This window comes from Vulpes vulpes, chromosome 3 (assembly GCF_048418805.1).
Source record: "Vulpes vulpes isolate BD-2025 chromosome 3, VulVul3, whole genome shotgun sequence".
Lineage (NCBI taxonomy): Eukaryota > Metazoa > Chordata > Mammalia > Carnivora > Canidae > Vulpes > Vulpes vulpes.
In genome coordinates this window covers 29,327,567-29,344,680 of record NC_132782.1, presented here as the reverse complement: position 1 = coordinate 29,344,680, position 17,114 = coordinate 29,327,567, and the positions used below count along the sequence as shown (strand labels likewise).

The 17,114-nt window shown below is 38.3% G+C and overlaps 1 long non-coding RNA gene across 2 annotated transcripts in view; it reads left to right on the top strand.

Annotated features, from left to right (window-relative positions):
• Positions 1-17,114, top strand: part of LOC112934874 (uncharacterized) — a 376,518-nt gene that overhangs the window by 158,044 nt on the left and 201,360 nt on the right. The window contains exon 5 of one of the 2 annotated variants that reach the window (XR_003238073.2): positions 11,006-11,499. The exons of the other annotated variant lie outside the window; for it this stretch is intronic. This is a non-coding gene — a long non-coding RNA (uncharacterized lncRNA). Of the gene's footprint in view, positions 1-11,005; positions 11,500-17,114 lie in introns of those variants that run through there. 2 annotated transcript variants of the gene reach the window in all.

Below are 17,114 nucleotides of genomic sequence, written 5' to 3'. Positions count from 1 at the left end.
ATCCTCCCTGTGGAAGTGACATTGGAGTTGAGACTGAAGGATTAAATAAGAATCAACTAAACAAACAAGATGCTGAAGGATAGTTGGAAGGCAGGCAGCAGGGATGAGGGGCTCACACCCTAAGAGGACACACCCTTACAAGGATCTACCCAGGAAGAAGCCCTCCAGTCTGTCCCCTGTGATAGGTGACAAAAATCTGATGGGTGACAAATTAAACCAACTGCCAACATGCCCACAGAAACCCCTAGACCTAGAGATGCTTTGTGGCAACCCTCTGGACTCCCCTCCCTCATTGGGAACTTTGGACTATGACTTTGCTCTTATTGCTCAATAAGCCTTGCTTTGCTGGCCACCACTGTCTGGCCTACATCTTCATTCTTCAACACAACCAAGAGCCATGGGCATTGAAGGAGAGAGAACTCCCGTAACAGAGGGAGGGAAGAATGTTTCCTGTAGAGGGAACAGCATGCACAAAGAGTCTTGGCTGAAGGAAATACAGATGTTGTAGACTGAGTTGTATCCCCCTCAGAAGATATATTTAAGTCCAAATTTGAAGAACTGCAGAATGGGCACACCTGGGTGGCTCAGTGGTTGAGCATCTGCCTTTGGCTCAGGGTGTGATCATGGGGTTCTGGGATGGAGTCCCTGTAGGGAGTCCACTTCTCCCTCTGCCTGTGTCTCTGCCTCTCTTTCTGTGTCTGTCATGAATAATTAAATAAAACCTTCAAAAAAATAATGACGTACTACAGAATGGGACTTTAATTGGGTCATTGGAGATATAATTAGATGTTAAGATGAGGTCATACTGGAATAGGAATGGCCCTTAATCTAGTTTGACACCTGTAGCAATAGGAAGAGAAGAGACCCAGAGACCCAGACACGTGAGGAGAGAATATGATGAGACGATGGAGGCGGCAGAGATTGAAGCATTAAGGGTGCAAACCAGGGAACACCAAGGCTCCTGGTAACCACCAGGAGCCAGGAAGGATTCTCCTGTACAAGTTTCAGAGGGAGGACGGTTGTGTCGACAACTTGATTTCAGACGTCTAGCCTCCAGAACTGTTTGACAATAAATTTCTATTAAACGTTGCAGGGTGTGGTGCCTTATTACTGCAGCCCTAGGAAACGAGTACAAACATATTTGAGAAAATGAAGAAAAACTAATGTGTCTGGGGATGGATACTAAGGAGCAGGGGCAGGAGAAGGAGGCCAGTCTGACCAGATTGTATCTCAACACAGATATGGTATATCATGCTGAGGGTTTTGATCTCTAAAATCAATAAGAAATCACTGAGTGATTTTAAGCAAGTAGGTTATTTGACTTAATTTGTGTTTTGCAATATTAGATTGGAATGGGGACAAAATTAAATGTTGGAAGACCACTTAGAAGGTTATTCACTAGATATGTTAAGAGGTAATGAAAACGTGACTCTTTGGGACTGAATGTCCACCACCCTCTACTTCATACGCTGAAGCTGTCATCCCAGTGTGATGGTATAAGGAAGTGGGGCCTTTGGGAGGGAAGTAGGTTTAGATAAAGTTATGAGGGTGGAGCTCCCATGGTGGAATTAGTGTTTTTATAAGAAGAGGAAAAGATAGGAACCTCCTGACCCCCGATCTCCATGAGCACACGGACATTGAGGAAAGGCCACATGAGCACAGAATGAGAGCGCAGCCACCTGCAGGCCAGGGAGAGAATCCTCACCAGACACGGGGGCTGCTGGTGTCTTCTTTTTCTTTTTTTTCTAAAGATTTTATTTATTTATGAGAGAGAGACACAGAAAGAGAGAGAGAGAGAGAGAGACAGAGACAGAGACACAGGCAGAGGGAGAAGCAGGCTCCATGCAGGGAGCCCTCGATCCCGGGACCCCAGGATCAGGCCCTGGGCTGAAGGCAGCGCTAAACCGCTGAGCCCCCTGGGCTGCCCTGCTGGTGTCTTGATGTTGGACTTCTCAGCCTTCAGAACTGTGAGAAATAAATGTCTTATTTGAGTCACCGAGTCTCTGGTATTTTATTGTAGCATCCTGAGCTAAGACAGTGGAGATTGCCCTGTAGATGAGTTTTGCATGATGTAAGATGTCTACAAAATAAATTTGCTAGACTAGATTGAGTAACAGGAAAGACGATGGCATCAAGCATAACTCCAGTTCTGCATTGTTTCTGGATGGACAATGGTGCCATTCATGGACAAAGGGAACACTGGAAAGGGACTAAGTTTCAGGGAGAATGTAGGAATTTAGTCATATTTAATTTTAAGTGAGTTTAGTGCATCAAAGAAAAGATGGAAGCAGTTGGAGATGAGGTCTGGAGCTGCAAAGGTAGCATGTTTCCCAATTTGTCTGGGACTGTCCTGATTTACTGCTGATTTAAGCTCTGCTAGCTTAACTAGTAGCATCTAATTTCACACTCAGAGGTATCCTGGTTTGGGCAATAAGCTAAATGATTACCCTGCTGGTAACTGACTGATTTCTCCACTTAGGACTTGAAAGAAACCAGTATCTGTCATCCTAAAATATGTCTTTTCAATATGAAAATTATTTTGAGTTGAAGGCAATTAAGAAGCAGCAAATGCAGGAAAAGCTCTCTCCACCTGCCCCTCCCCCCTTTTGCCTAAAGGCAGGTTGACTCTAGACTCTGATCAGCCCAGAGATGGCAACAGTTGAATCTGCAAACAAACCTTACTGCCAGATGTTTACTTCCCAGAGTTTGCCACCTTTGAAACCTAAACCCACTTCCCTTTGTCTTGTCATTTCTCTACAAATGTATTGAACTTTGTTAAAGATGCTACAGAAGCTGAAGCACTAAGCCACCTCTTTGAGTTATTCATTCCCTGGGTTTGTTACATGAAAATATGAGATATACAAGGTAATAAACATCTGCTTGTTTTCCTGTTGATTCATCACAGGAGCCCTAGATGAGAGCTTAGAAGGGTGTGAGTGAAAGGGTTTCTTGCAATCTCTTTTGAAAATCTCATATTTTGCACTCTGTAGGAGTGTCTAGCATAGGAGTTGTCAGACTATGGGTAGGCAGTATTTGAAACCATGAAATACATGAAATCAAGGACTGAGCTGCCTCGGAGTCATCCAGCATAAGGAAGTGGGAGAGAGGAGGATGAGGGCACACTAGGTGCAGAGCAGGAGCGTGTAGGTGAGGTGGGAGGAGCATCAGGGTAGTGTGATGACCTCTGCCAACTGATGCCCATAGGCCAAGTAAGGAGGAAACTGGGAGCTGATAACTGAATTAGCCATTTGCGGGGGGCGGGGGAAGGGGCCATCAGTGACTTCAAATTGAATTTCCATGGCTGATTGGGAAGAAAGTCTCATTGAGTGGTTTTTAAGGAAGATGGAAGGATAAGAATTTGAGACCGCAAATATACACAAATATTTCCTGGAATTTGCTTTTTTTTTTTTTTTCAAGAGAGGAAAATGATGATACCTGGGATGAAAAGCAAAGTGAAGTCAAGGGGGTATTTAGGATTAAAATATATGGCCCGTTTATTCATCCTCCTATGTATGAGCATATAGGTTGTCTCTAATATTTAACACCGTTAAACAAGGTTGCAGTGGGTAACTTGTGCATGTGTATTTTTGTATTCCATCGGTTTGCATTCTTGAAGACAGCCAGTTTTTTAAAATTGAAGGAGATCGATGTATCGTCTATCACCTACAACTAGCAACATGTTTAAGCTCCAATTAACATAAAGAAAATATTTCATAGTTTAAAAAAGAACAAACAGTTTTTGCTTTGTTCCTAGGAGAACAGAGCAACATTTCAGCACATTAAAAAAACAAAAAATGGGCAGCCCTGGTGGCTCAGCAGTTTAGCGCTGCTTTCAGCCCAGGGCGTGATCCTTGGAGACCTGGGATGGGGTCCCATCCCACGTTGGGCTCCCTGCATGGAGCCTGCTTCTCCCTCTGTCTGTGTCTCTGCCTCTCACTCTGTGTGTCTCTCATGAATAAATAGAATCTTAAAAAAAAAATACAAAAAAAAATAGTGATGGGTTACAAAGAAGTGGGAGGATAAAGATGAGAGATAGGAAGTATGGAAAGGGAAATTGGGATTGTTATTTCCAAAATGTTTCTCAGTTAAACAACTGAGGCTTTATGGAATTTTCTTCTTTGTCTTTCTCACTTCCCGGTTCCTATACCTTGCTAGTGAGATCTCTTCCCCAGTAAACCTCTTCGACTTAAATCTTAGATCAAGCCTTTATGGGTCACATGTGAACACACACACAAACTAGAATTCATTAAAAAGATTTTTTTCTCCATTTTTTGGAGGTCATGTTACAAAATGCAAATCCATTTGTATTCTGTTCTTTCATAAATTTTCATGGCATTGAGCTTTCTGGGCAACTTATTTGGAGGGGAAGAACTGGTCTCAGGTGGGCATATCATAATGTACTTGGGTCTGGAAGACAGCACCGTTCATTCTTGTGCTGCTCAGATTTTTAGTGTTTAAATTAGAATGTAGATTCCCATATGTTATGTTATATACAACCTGCTAAAAATAGTAGTGAAGTCTATTAAGAATGTCTTATATCTTATATTTAGTATATACATTTAACGTGTACAATGTGTAAAGACTGGGAGTGGTCATTTGAAGTGGAATGTCTTCAAAAATCAAGAGAATTGAGTACTTTTTGAGAGCAAGAGAGAAAGAGCGAGCTTTGATTCATATAGTCTTAAAGTGCCTTGGCATTATGGGAATATATTATTTCAAAATGTGTGGATCTGAAGATGATGCTATTTGTTTGTAAACAGTGTGTTTTATGTTATATTTAAGCTTAGTTCTACCTGGCTCACCTAAAGTTGAACTTTAAGAACTTACTATCAAAACAAATTCTATTATTTTTTCCCTTCTTTTAGTATTTTGCAATAATTATTTATGTTGGGTTATTTAGTTGCACCATATTTGTGTAGTGTTCTTTTATGGAATTCAGCATTTTGTGAGCTTTCTTTGAGCTTAGTATGTGGCATCTTTTTCAGACTTTTGAGAATATTGCAAAGGCCCTTCATCAGCCAACATTCTGGATATGTTTTTTTTGACTTCTATTTAAAAATATAAATTCATCTTTTCTATTTCTTGTAGTATTCTTCATTCAAGTCCTGTTCACAGCTAAAAGATGCATTATTTATCTGAGAACTATCTAAAAATATTTAGTATGTTATGTGCCTCTGTGAAACATTGGTAGTACAAAGACATATACGCTGCTGTCAAAGTGGAAAAATTCTATTATAATATAAAAAGTGTATGTATCTAGAACAGCTCTATTTTATTTTTTATTTTTAAATTTTTAAAAATGTTTTACTTTTTGCTTATAATTTAAAAAATTATTTAAATTCAATGAATTAACATATAGTGTATTATTAGTTTCAGAGGTAGAGTTCAGTGATTTGTCAGTTGCATATAAACCTGGTGCTCATTACGTCACATGCCCTCCTTAATGCTCATCACCCGGTTACGCCATCCTCCCACTGCCTCAGCACCCTCAGTTTGTTTCCTATAGTTAAGAGTCTCTTATGCTTTGTCTCCCTCTCTGATTTCATCTTATTTTATTTTTCCCTCACTTCCCTATGATCCTCTGTTTTGTTTCTTAAATTCCACATGAGTGAGATCATATGATAATTGTCTTTCAATACAATTGAAATTGTATTTCAATTTGCTAGAAGGCAGAAAGAAGCCCTGATTCAGATAATGAAAAATATTTTTATTTCACTTAGCATAATATCCTCTAGTTCCATCCATGTCATTGCAAATGGTAAGATTTTTTTTTTTTTGATGGTTGAGTAATATACCATTTTGTGTGTGTGTATGTGTGTGTGTATGTGTATCACATCTTCTTTATCTGTTTGTTGGTTGATGGACAAATCTGGGCTCTTCCCATAGTTTGGCTATTGTGGACATTGCTGCTATAAACATTGGGGTGTAGGTGCCCCTTTGGATCACTACATTTGTATCTTTGGGGTAAATATCTAGTAGTGCCATTGCTGGGTCATACAGTAGAGCTATTTTTAACTTTTTTTTTTTAAGATTTTATTTATTCATCCGGGAGAGAGAGAGAGAGAGAGAGAGAGAGAGAGAGAGGCCGAGACACAGGCAGAGGGAGAAGCAGGCTCCACACAGGGAGCCCTATATGGGACTTGATCCCGGGACTCCAGGATCATGCCTCAGGCCAAAGGAAGGTGCTAAACCGCTGAGCCCCCCAGGATCCCCTATTTTTAACTTTTTGAGGAACATCCATACTGTTTGTCAGAGTGTCTGCACCAGCTTGAATTCCCAGTAGCAGTTAAGAGGGTTGCCCCTTCTCCACATCCTTGCCAACATTTGCTGTTTCCTGTATTGTTAATTTCAGCCATTCTGATAGGTTCGAGGTGGGATCTCATTGTGGTTTCCATTTGCCTTTCCCTGCGGTCGAGTGATGTGGAGCATTTTTTCATGTGTCTAGAACAGATTTATTTTCAACTGTAATCAACTAAGCCTATTTGTAGCAGAAACTGTCAGTGCCCTGCTCATATCCCTCAACCCACCTGAAAGGTAACATGCAAACAAATATGCTAAATACTAGAGCTTCTATCCAGGAGGCAGGGAGCTAACTTGACAAGGAGGAACTCATAATCAGTGAGGAATGGGAGTTGGTGAATAGATGCCATAGCACCTCAGTAGGCAAATTCTGAGTTCATTCTACATGACCTGCAGAGAGGTTCCCACAGGAACTATTCCCCAGTTGCCACATTAACAGCATACATTCTTTATCGATTCTTCTTATATCTTGTTTGTGGGGATCACTTCCCAAATAAATCACTTGTACAAATCCTAAGGATCTGCATATGGGGACTTACACTAAGATAATATTTAAATAAACTACAAAGCTTAGGTACGTCTATTTTCAGGTGTTTCTTATTTCAACCCTTTTTTTTTTTTAAAAGATTTTATTTGTTTATTTGAGAGAGTGTGCACATGTGTGTGCATGAGTGGGGAGAGGGGCTGAGACAGAGATCTCAAGCCGACTCCCTGCTGAGCATGATGCGGGGCTCGATCTCATGACCCTGAGATCATGACCTGAGCCATAACCAAGAGTCAGATGCTTAACCAACTGAGCCACCCAGGCATCCTCAACTCCTTTTTTTTTTTACCAGAATGATTTGGAAATGAGAAATTTTGATGGCTCTCTGAAAAAATATTTTTCATTATCTGAATCAGGGCTTCTTTCTGCCTTCTAGCAAATTGAAAAATGACTGTCCCTGAAGTTCTAACAGTTACCCCCAAGTCAAAACATCTATTAACATTTTGTTGTCCCCACTGTATGTCTGCCTCAGGCAAGTACCAGACCAGAAGGGACAGCTATTAAGATTTCTGAAACAATAAAGCTGACATTGTTATTTTATAAGATTATGTAACATGTATGGGATTGTTTTTCTAGACCTTCCTTACTACTCTCTTTTCAGATTTTGTTCTAGTAGTAAACTTCCTTTGATTCCAACTATTTTGTCCTTGTTATCTTTTTGGAGATCTATAAATATCTATATCCATATATGAAATGGAAATGAGTAAAAGTAAGGAAAAGAGTAAAGACATAGGAAGATTATTAAAGTTTCAGTTTCATTTTTATGTCATTGAAGCCTACATTAGAACTGGCCCCAAGTATAATGGAGTTTCCAGTTATTGGAAGAATATTAAAATGCCTATTTTAATCTCAAAGATCTTCTTCCATAATCTTTCCAAGTTGCTTAACAATCTCATGAGTATCTTATAATTTGGAACTTATTAAAAAACATCTTATGAGCATCTTATAATTTGGAAGTTATTAAAAAAGAGTGTGTGATCAAGTACAAAGAAAATACACTTCTGTCTTTTATTTCCTCAATAGATGCTCTAACAAATGGTTTTGACTATGTTAAATTACACATGGTTATCATCTTAAAGTACATTCTAACGAATGTAATTTCATTATCTGCATGTTCAGAATCAGCTAGTTAATGTATTAGCACGAGCAAAACATAAATTGACAAGCTCATTGGCTCCTAGTTCAGCTCTCAGAGATCTGGTGACTGGAGGTGGAGTGAATGTCAGGAGCCTCAGATGGGACCAGTACAGTATTAATGGGGGTGAAGATAATTGAGTGAGGGAGAGGATTTCAGAGATTTAGGAAAGCAGAAAAGAGTGGAAGATAAAAGTATCATAAATGGTTGAAAGCAAATCTATTTCAACCAATTACTTTAACTAAATTAAAGTAATTATTTAAGGAGGGGTGATTATAGTGAAGAAAGGGAAATGTGAAATGTTGGGACTCATGTTGTAGAAATTATTTTTTCCCCAAACTCCCTTCCTTTCTACCTACTATCTATTATCTTTTCTTCCTCCTTCTTTTCTTTTCCTCCTTTCCCATTCCTCTTTCTCTCCTTTCTGTTTATTTTTCTTCCTTTAATATCTGAAAAATTTTATTTATTTTTATTTTTTAAAGATTTATTTATTTATTTGTGAGAGACATAGACAGGGAGAGAGGCACAGACATAGGCAGAGGGAGAAGCAGGTTTCCTCATGTGGGACTTGACCCAGATCCCAGGATCATGCCCTGAGCCAAAGGGAGATGCTCAACTGCTGAGCCACCCAGGTGTCCCAGTATTTGCAAACTTTTAAATAAACTCATATATTATTTTTAATTTTGCCATACACAAAAAGGGAAAAGAGACAAGTGGAAATTCTAAAATGCCATATGCCTGTAAAAAAGTGTGATGAAAATTTATCTGATCAACTAATAGTTATTCCCAACTTTAATGAAAGAGCCCAAGAAATCACAGATACCATTTAACATCAAATAAAGAAAAAAATTTACAGTCAGCCTCTGAGAAGATTTGGGAGAAATTGTCACTCATGGCATGGCTAGTGAAATTTGTCCATGTAACCTGTGCTTTACCACCAAGACAGAGCAAAACTGTCAATTCAAAGGTAGGTGGGAATATGCCTTTTTTCTGACACTAGTAGAAAAACCCAAAATGTATACTAACTGAAAACTTCTTTCTCTCATGTAAAAGTTGGTTTTCTGAGGTGGAGAAACTAAAAACATTTGATATTAATCCTGTTTTTCTCTGTATCTTGTCAGAGACCTAAAAGTTTCAGGGAAAATTCTACAGTAAATTGGATGTGTGAGAACAAGACTGATTTATGGACTTCCCGAAGGTGAAGTCCCCTCAGGTTATGTGGTGCGGGTGGGAACTGAGGTTTAGAATTAGTATTTGTTCATGGACTCTAAGTGTTCAATAACCAGTAGGTGGGTATAGGAGATGATTCTGAGCTAGAGCTATATCCCCAATCTTGGTGAATGCTCCAAGAGAGAGTTGGAATTGGGTTGAAAGCTGAGCATATCAATCAGCCATCCTACTGCAGATTGTAGAGTATGATTCAATCAGACCTCAAATGATCAATGATCAGGGCCAAAGGCAATGTGCACACTCCTCATTACCACATTCTGAATATAAATAGAAATCTCCTATTCGAGGGCACATAAAACAAACTCCTTTGGTTACATATTGCTGTATAATGAACTACCGCACAAGCTCGGTAACTTAAAAAGCAACGATTTTATTATTTATCATCTAGTGTTAATTAGACTTTGTGCTGTGTATGCTGGTTGGTGCTAATGGCATCTGTGGGCTTGACTGGACTGGAACATCCAAGATGGCTCACTCATGTGGTTGGTAGTTGACGCCAACAACTTTCTCCCCTGTTGCATAATAATTCTAAGATTGTGATGACTTCATCTTACCCCTGGCATTCATAGGAGGAATCATAGGAGGGCCCATCTCCCTAGTTAGTGATTGTTTTAGGCCTAAACCAATTAATTCATGACTTCCCCATGGATTATGGTAATTAGTTGAGGCATGATTTAGCAAAACTGACTGAGTATGTTCATTAGATCGTGGTAGGAAACAACTTTCTTCACCTTTCCTTGGATAAATTTGGTTTGCTGATTATACACCTCTCACAATCATGAGGGAGGCCAGCTTAAGTAGAGAACGACCAAGAGACAAGTGTAGAAATGAAGGAGCTGCAGAAAAATGAAGCTGGAGCCCTGAAAAACAATTCCTGAATTTCTTCGAATTATTTAGGAACTGAGCCACTTAAATCCACTTAATTATTTAAGCTAGTGTGGGTTAGATTTTATGGTACTTGCAAGAGAAAGCATTCTGAGAGACACAGCTAAAAAAAATGATACGAAAAGGATGAAATAAAAGGATGGGTGTAGTGGTGGTTACTCAAGGGAGGAGAAAGAAACCTGTGGAAATGGAAATCAGTGAATCAACAAAAAATAGAGAAAGTATTAAAAGAGGTATAAGATATATGCAGAGGTATTTGTATCTTAGGAAAAATAATAGCAATGACATAACAACAAAGACCATTTGAGTGCATACTGTGTGATTCTAACAGTTTAGTGTGTTTTAAGTCTTTTAGGCCTTATTAAAAACATTATAATCACCCTTTCAATGCTTACTTTAGTGATCAGAATTATGAGGCCAAAAGAGGTTTAGTAACATATATAAGTCATGGTAATAGAACCCATGTCTTATGATGTGTAGTTTCATGAAAATGTTTTGAAATTCTTGATGGGGAGATGTTCTTGGATTATTTATATTGCAAAAAATTGATTCGGGAGAAAAAGGAACTGTTAGGCTAATAATCGTGGAAGGAATTTGAAATTACTACGATAATGTCTGCAAAAAAGCCTGGGATCAGATGATTTTATTGTTAATTATTACAGAAAATGGATAATTCATTTACAAAGTCAACTGATTTGTTATAATGTTACCATAATCCTGTCACGAAGGCTGACATCGTGCAATTGTAGACTTTTTTTTGAACATGAGTACAGTATTCTAAATGAAATACTTCCAAATTATTTAACATTATGTTTCAATGAATTGGCAGTACCAAATGGTAAAATTTCTCTCCTCTATCTAGCTTATGTCAATATCTTCTTTTCTTTTCTTATTATTTTGACTTAAAACAGATTTCCAGTTTTAAGATGATTTGCTTACATTTCTGAAGTGCAATCCACCTTGATTTCGAGTGGTGGCCTCCCACTCCAGTGGCGATGGCCAGTGAATTCACAGTGAGAGCACGGCACTGGAAGATCCAGCACAAAAGGGAAAGCTGACGACAAATGGAAATGATCTTTCCTGACAAGTAATTCCACAGCCTTCCACTGATCCAAGAGCAGTTCCCTTTTCTTGGATTTTCTTGGATTTCAGTGGGTAGTATAACTCCAATGGAGAAGGAATGGAAACTGGAAAACCTTCATGTCCTATGAATGTTATCATACGCCATGTGAATGATTCAGAAATAGGTTCCAAGGGCCACCAAATGGAAGTGACTTCTTACTATTCCAAATGTAACAACTTAATTTGATTTTGTCTTTATGTATGCTGCCTTTTGACGGGAGTTCTATGAAAATGCCACATATTCTAATATTTGAATCATTAATAAAGATATTTCCTGGAGAAATACCTGGGTAATTTCCTTGGTACCTCTCATCTCACCGAGTAATCTCTGAACAATCGGCGATCATTAATTACTCCTCCAAGATTATGATCTAAACCGTATTTTACTATCTTGTTTATGAGTATGTTATGAGCGTCACAGTCAAAAGCCTTGTGAAGCCAAGATATATGACTTCATTTGTTCCCCTACATTTATAAGGCTGTCAGTGGGTAAAAGGGAATTCGATTGGACTGACATGATTTGTTGTCCACCAAGTCATGTTGGTTATTACCCTGCCTCCTGTACTTTCCAGAGCTTTGCAAATTGCTTGCTAGGGGATTTGTTCCAATATCAGGAAAGATATTGAAGTTAAAGCAAACTGATCTCTAATTTCAGAAATATTGTCATATCCTGCCTCACACTTCAACTGTTCAGTCTAACCTCCTCAGCCCTTCAGGGAAAAAAAGTGATATATTTCACCTATTCCGGTTTCAGGTTTATTTGGAATAGCTAATAGCTATTAAAACTTTAGTAAAATCCTTAGTTATCCTAAATCAGATATCACCAGTAGTTCATATTTCAAAGCTCTTGGCTTTTTGAAGTAATTTTGGGGTATCTTCCTCTGTATTTTATTATACCACAGATATTTGGCAGGAGTTTCAGTCTTTTTTTTTTTTTTAATTGTGACTGACCTTAGGTAGTTTTGTTTTGGAAATACACTTGAAATTCATTCTAAAATTTAAGACTATAGGAAAAGAAGTATTCATTGTCACAATCCTTACCCACCCACCATGGCCTGAAGAAGTGATCATATGCAAAATTACTAAGGTTGGCAGCATTTTCAAATGCAGAGAAAAGCGTTCGTGTTCTCTGGTTGTTCTTAATTCTGTTTTTAATTCTTGAAACTTGTCCTAATGCCTTAGCTGAATTTTCATTCTCCTCCTTCTGTTTCTCTCCCCACCTTCTCTACTTCCTTCCTCTCCCTTTTCTCTTCCTTTTTTTCCTCCTTTAGAATACAATGATTATCAGCATTTCTGTTACTATTTTTTATTATAACCTGTACTGACATTCTTCACTGTGCCATATTTGGTTGGCATCACTTTGCAGATTCTCTATTTATGAGATATTATAGATCTCTTGGTGTTTTTATGTTTTTATTAGTAGTTAAACTCATCATGGCAATTCCGACTATTCTCATATCAAGTTTGTCTTATACTAAATTTATCTCTAAATATAAATTACATATTTTTTCTCGTTATTTTTCACCCATTCCTCAACAGAATAAAAGGAGCATTGAGCTTGGTTTGATAAGACATGTAGATAATTTGTTTCTCTTCACGTTTTTACAATGCATTTGTAATAGATATTCATGATTTCTGTGTCACAGAATTAGGAATCAGTGAGTCATTGATATCTTGGGTAAGAACATAGAATAATTCAACTGTATAGACCATTGAGTGAACTAATAGGATGGATAAGAAAGAAATTACCATGCTAAAATTTCATTATTCAAAGTGATTAGATGTATAGAGAATTAATTCAGGAAAATGTAGAAGAAATGGCATTGTCTCACGTAGGAAGAAGCTGCCCACTGCTCCTGCTATTGCCTGAGTATATTTGGAATCCAAAGGAGCTTGGAGCTTATGGATGGTTATGTAGTTAAACATAATAATGAAATTGAAATTAAATAATATTTATATCTATATCATTTATATCCTGCATTTGTCTGTATAATCTGTGTCCTGTATAATCCTTCTCTAAATATGAACCGAAACTCCACAGCACCCTCATGTTACTGGGGAGTGGTTTGGGGAATCACGCAGAATCTATTTGCAGCTAGTGCCGCCCATTGCTGATGGATGAGACGAAGCCATTCTCAGCTCGTATAGTGAGTCCAATAAAGCAAGCCGGAAATAGGACGGAGTCAAAGGCTTCTAGCACACTGAAATTAGGGGTACTGCTTCAAAAGAAGCATGGATAATTCACAATAACATGGGGAAGACACTTTCCTCATATGAGAACTGTCCTTGGTGTCTGTGAAAAAACAAAGTGGAATTTCTGGATCATATAGTAATTCTATTTTTAATTTTGTGAGGAACCTTCATACTATTTTCCATAGTGGCTGCACCATCTTACATTCCCATTAATCATTCGCTAACCTTTCAACTTCACATCCTCACCACCTCACCAGCTTGCTTTCTTTCTTTCTTTCTTTCTTTCTTTCTTTCTTTCTTTCTTTCTTTTTCTTTCTTTCTTCTCTTTCTTTCTTTCTTTCTTTCTTTTTCTTCTTTCTTTCTTTCTTTTTCTTCTTTCTTCTTTCTCTTCTTTCTCTTTCTTTCTTTCGTAATAGCTGGCTAATGTGTGTGTGATGGTCTATCATATATTTTTTAAATTCCAAAATCAACACTGTACCTGTTTTGTATTTTAAAATATTTTCCTTTAGACTCTTGCTTGTCTTTGAATTATGCACAGAAGTTTTAATATTTATTGTAGCCATTGGTCAGTCTAAAAAAAATGATTTGGGTTGATGTCTTACTTGAAGAGAGAAAGGTTGGCACTAACCTCAAGATTATTTTAAAAAAAAGCCTCATATGTTTAACTATTACTTTTCATCAGATACAAAATTCAGAGTTGATAATGTTTTTTTCAGCACTAGAAAATATTCTCCTACTTCCTTTTGGCCTCCATTGTTTCTGATGAGAAATTATGCTTTTCTCATAGGTAAGGTATCTTTTCTCTTTCATTGTTTCAAAGATTTTTTTTCTTTGTACTTAGTTTTTCAAAAGTTTGACTGTGTTGTGCATTGGGACAGATTGCTTTGTGTTTATCCTGTTAAGATTTTTTCCAGCTTCTTGAACCCGTATGTTTATGCCTTTTGTAAAGTTTAGGAAACTTTTAGCCAAAATTTCTTTAGATACATTTTAGCCTCACCCTTTTCCTCCTCTCCTTTGGGACTCCTATGATGGGAATGTTGGATCTTCCGTTACAGCCCCATTGAGCCTTTGCTCATCCTTTCTGCCCCCTAATCTAAATTATTTTCTCTCTGTTGTTCAAATTTGTTCATTTCTATTTTTCCATCTTCAATTTCTGTGATTCTTTCTTCTGTCCTCCATATTCTGCTCTGTTGAACCCATATGTTGAGTGTTTTTATTTTGGTTATTGTTGTGTAGTTTTGTTTTGAAATTCTAAAATTTCAACTGATTTTCCTTTGCTGAAATTTTCTGTTTCTTTGCTGAGATTTTTTCTTTCTTTCTTTCTTTTTTTTTTTTTTTTACTATTTTAGGTGGGTTTGTGACTTCTTGTTTAAACTCTTTTTTCATGATCACTGCCTTAAAATCATTGTCAGATAATTCTAACTTCTGTGCCATCTGGTTGTTGGCATCTGTTGATTGTGTTTTCTCATTCAAGTTGACACTTTTCAGGCTTCTGGTATGACAAATGATTTTTTACAAAAGCCTAGGTATTTGGGGCATTGTGTTTTCAGAATCTGGATCTTATTTAAACCTTCTCTTTTAGCAGATATTCTCTGATCCCACCTGATGGGGGAGAGGGGTGGCCTTATTGCTGTCAGATAGGGGTGGAAATCCAGGTTTCCCACATCACCTCAGTTGATGCCTGAGATGCAGGGGTGATGCCCCTATCATTGTTGAGTGGGGGTAGAAATTTAGACTTCCTGATAGACTTCTATTGATATTACTCTGCCTATGAAAGCCAAGATTCCTTGTTACTGTTCCCCACATAGCCTCCCCTGACACCAGAATGGTGATACTGGCGGGGAACAGAATGGCCTCATTATCACTCCTGACTCTCCACTGGGCCTTCTCTGACACCATCCCCGCACAGAGGAAGAGGAGCACCTCATTAAACTGGGTATGGGTGGATGTCCAGCTCTCCGTGTGGTCTACACTGATACCAGGACAGTGGGGCTACTCTCAGTTCCCTGCTTGCTATTCTCTGATACCACCCCAGTTGCTTCCTTATGGCCTAATGAGGATAGAAATCTGGACTCTTCCAACTCAGCCTTTGCTGCTGTGGGTGGGCATGGGGTCACAGCGTTTTCTGTAGTGTTTGGGTAGGATAGAGTGCTTGTTGGCTAAAACTTTTCTGTTTGTTGTGCCGCTCCTTTCTTTGTCCTTCTGCTAGAGAGAACAAGCTTTTTTGACCCATGCCTGTTGGCATTTTCATGTTCCTCATCAGCTCCTGGTATGGGGTACATGAGGCAAAAAAGAAGACAAAGTCACTGCAGCATCTTTCTCTGGGGTCCTGAGTTCCTTAGACAATGTGCCTTCTTCTTTCCACGTGTCAGCATGTTATGTTTGGTTTATCCATAATGTCCAGGGTACAGAGTGTTTATTGTAGAAGAAAGAAAAAAGTACAGTTGATTCTTGTTATCCACGGTTATTATGTTCTATAAAGTTACCATGAACACTCAATTAGCAAATACTGAACCATTGTTGCTACGGGAAATACAGGGTTGGGGTTCTGTGAGCCTCTCATTTCACTATTTTCATCAAATGATCAACACATGACTTTACTCTATGTTTAATCTATATTGTTGATTCATTAACCTTCAGCTCACAGCCAACAGCACTGTAACTCTTGCCTGAACCGAGCTTGTCTCACACATGTATTTGCTCTGTGAGGTCTATCATAGCTTTCTTGAACTTAGGAACAGTCGACAGCGCTTTAGCACTCCACTTGAGGGACATTTTAAACAGTGAAGTTACCAAAATACGTGTCACTGAGCAGACTGTGAAAAAGACATTTGTGTACAGTATGAAAGTTAAAACAGAGCATCATCCTGTTTGGTCTCAGCTGGGATTGTGTACAGTGGGTGACTCAAATTTTTGGCTGCTCTGCCCATGTCTGCAAATGACCACAAAAGTGCCATGTGTATTGATTCAGGGTTACAGATAAATTTGAGAGAGTAGGCCAACTCATAAATAGACAATTGGCAAATAATGTGGATCAACCCTACATCTACTTCATCTTGCCAAAAGTGGAAGTCAGCTATTGTTTTTATAATATTGTATTTACATTTGTTCTTTAAGTCATTAGAATTCTTAATGTTGGGCTTTTATTTTTATTTATTTTTTTAAAAGATTTTATTTATTTATTCATGAGAGACACAGAAAGAGAGAGAGGCAGAGACACAGGCAGAGGAGAAGCAGGCTCCATGCACCGGGAGCCCGATTGGGACTTGGTCCCAGGACTCCAGGATCACACCCTGGGGTGAAGGCAGGCGCTAAACCACTGAGCTACCTCGGCTGCCCAACGTTGGGATTTTAAATTTATTTTTTTCTATAGAAGCCAGTTAATACCTTATAATGAAGAGCTATCTATGTCAGACATTTCAAGTTGTTTTCTAATATCTGTTCTCTTGTCGTCTTTAGTAGCAGCAGCTTCATTAAATTTTAGTTGGACATATAGCTGCTTAGCGTGAGACTGCATTTCCCAGTCTTTTGGTTAAAATGATGGTGACTATTAAAGCAGAAAATTTATATTTACCTTTTTAGATGTTTACTTAAAGTAGAGGTACATCCTTTTTCATCTGTCTTGGGCCCTGAGTAGGAAGTATATACTGATCACAGCAGAGCAGCAAGATAGTAAAGCCAGAGTCCCTCTTGATTGAATAAAGA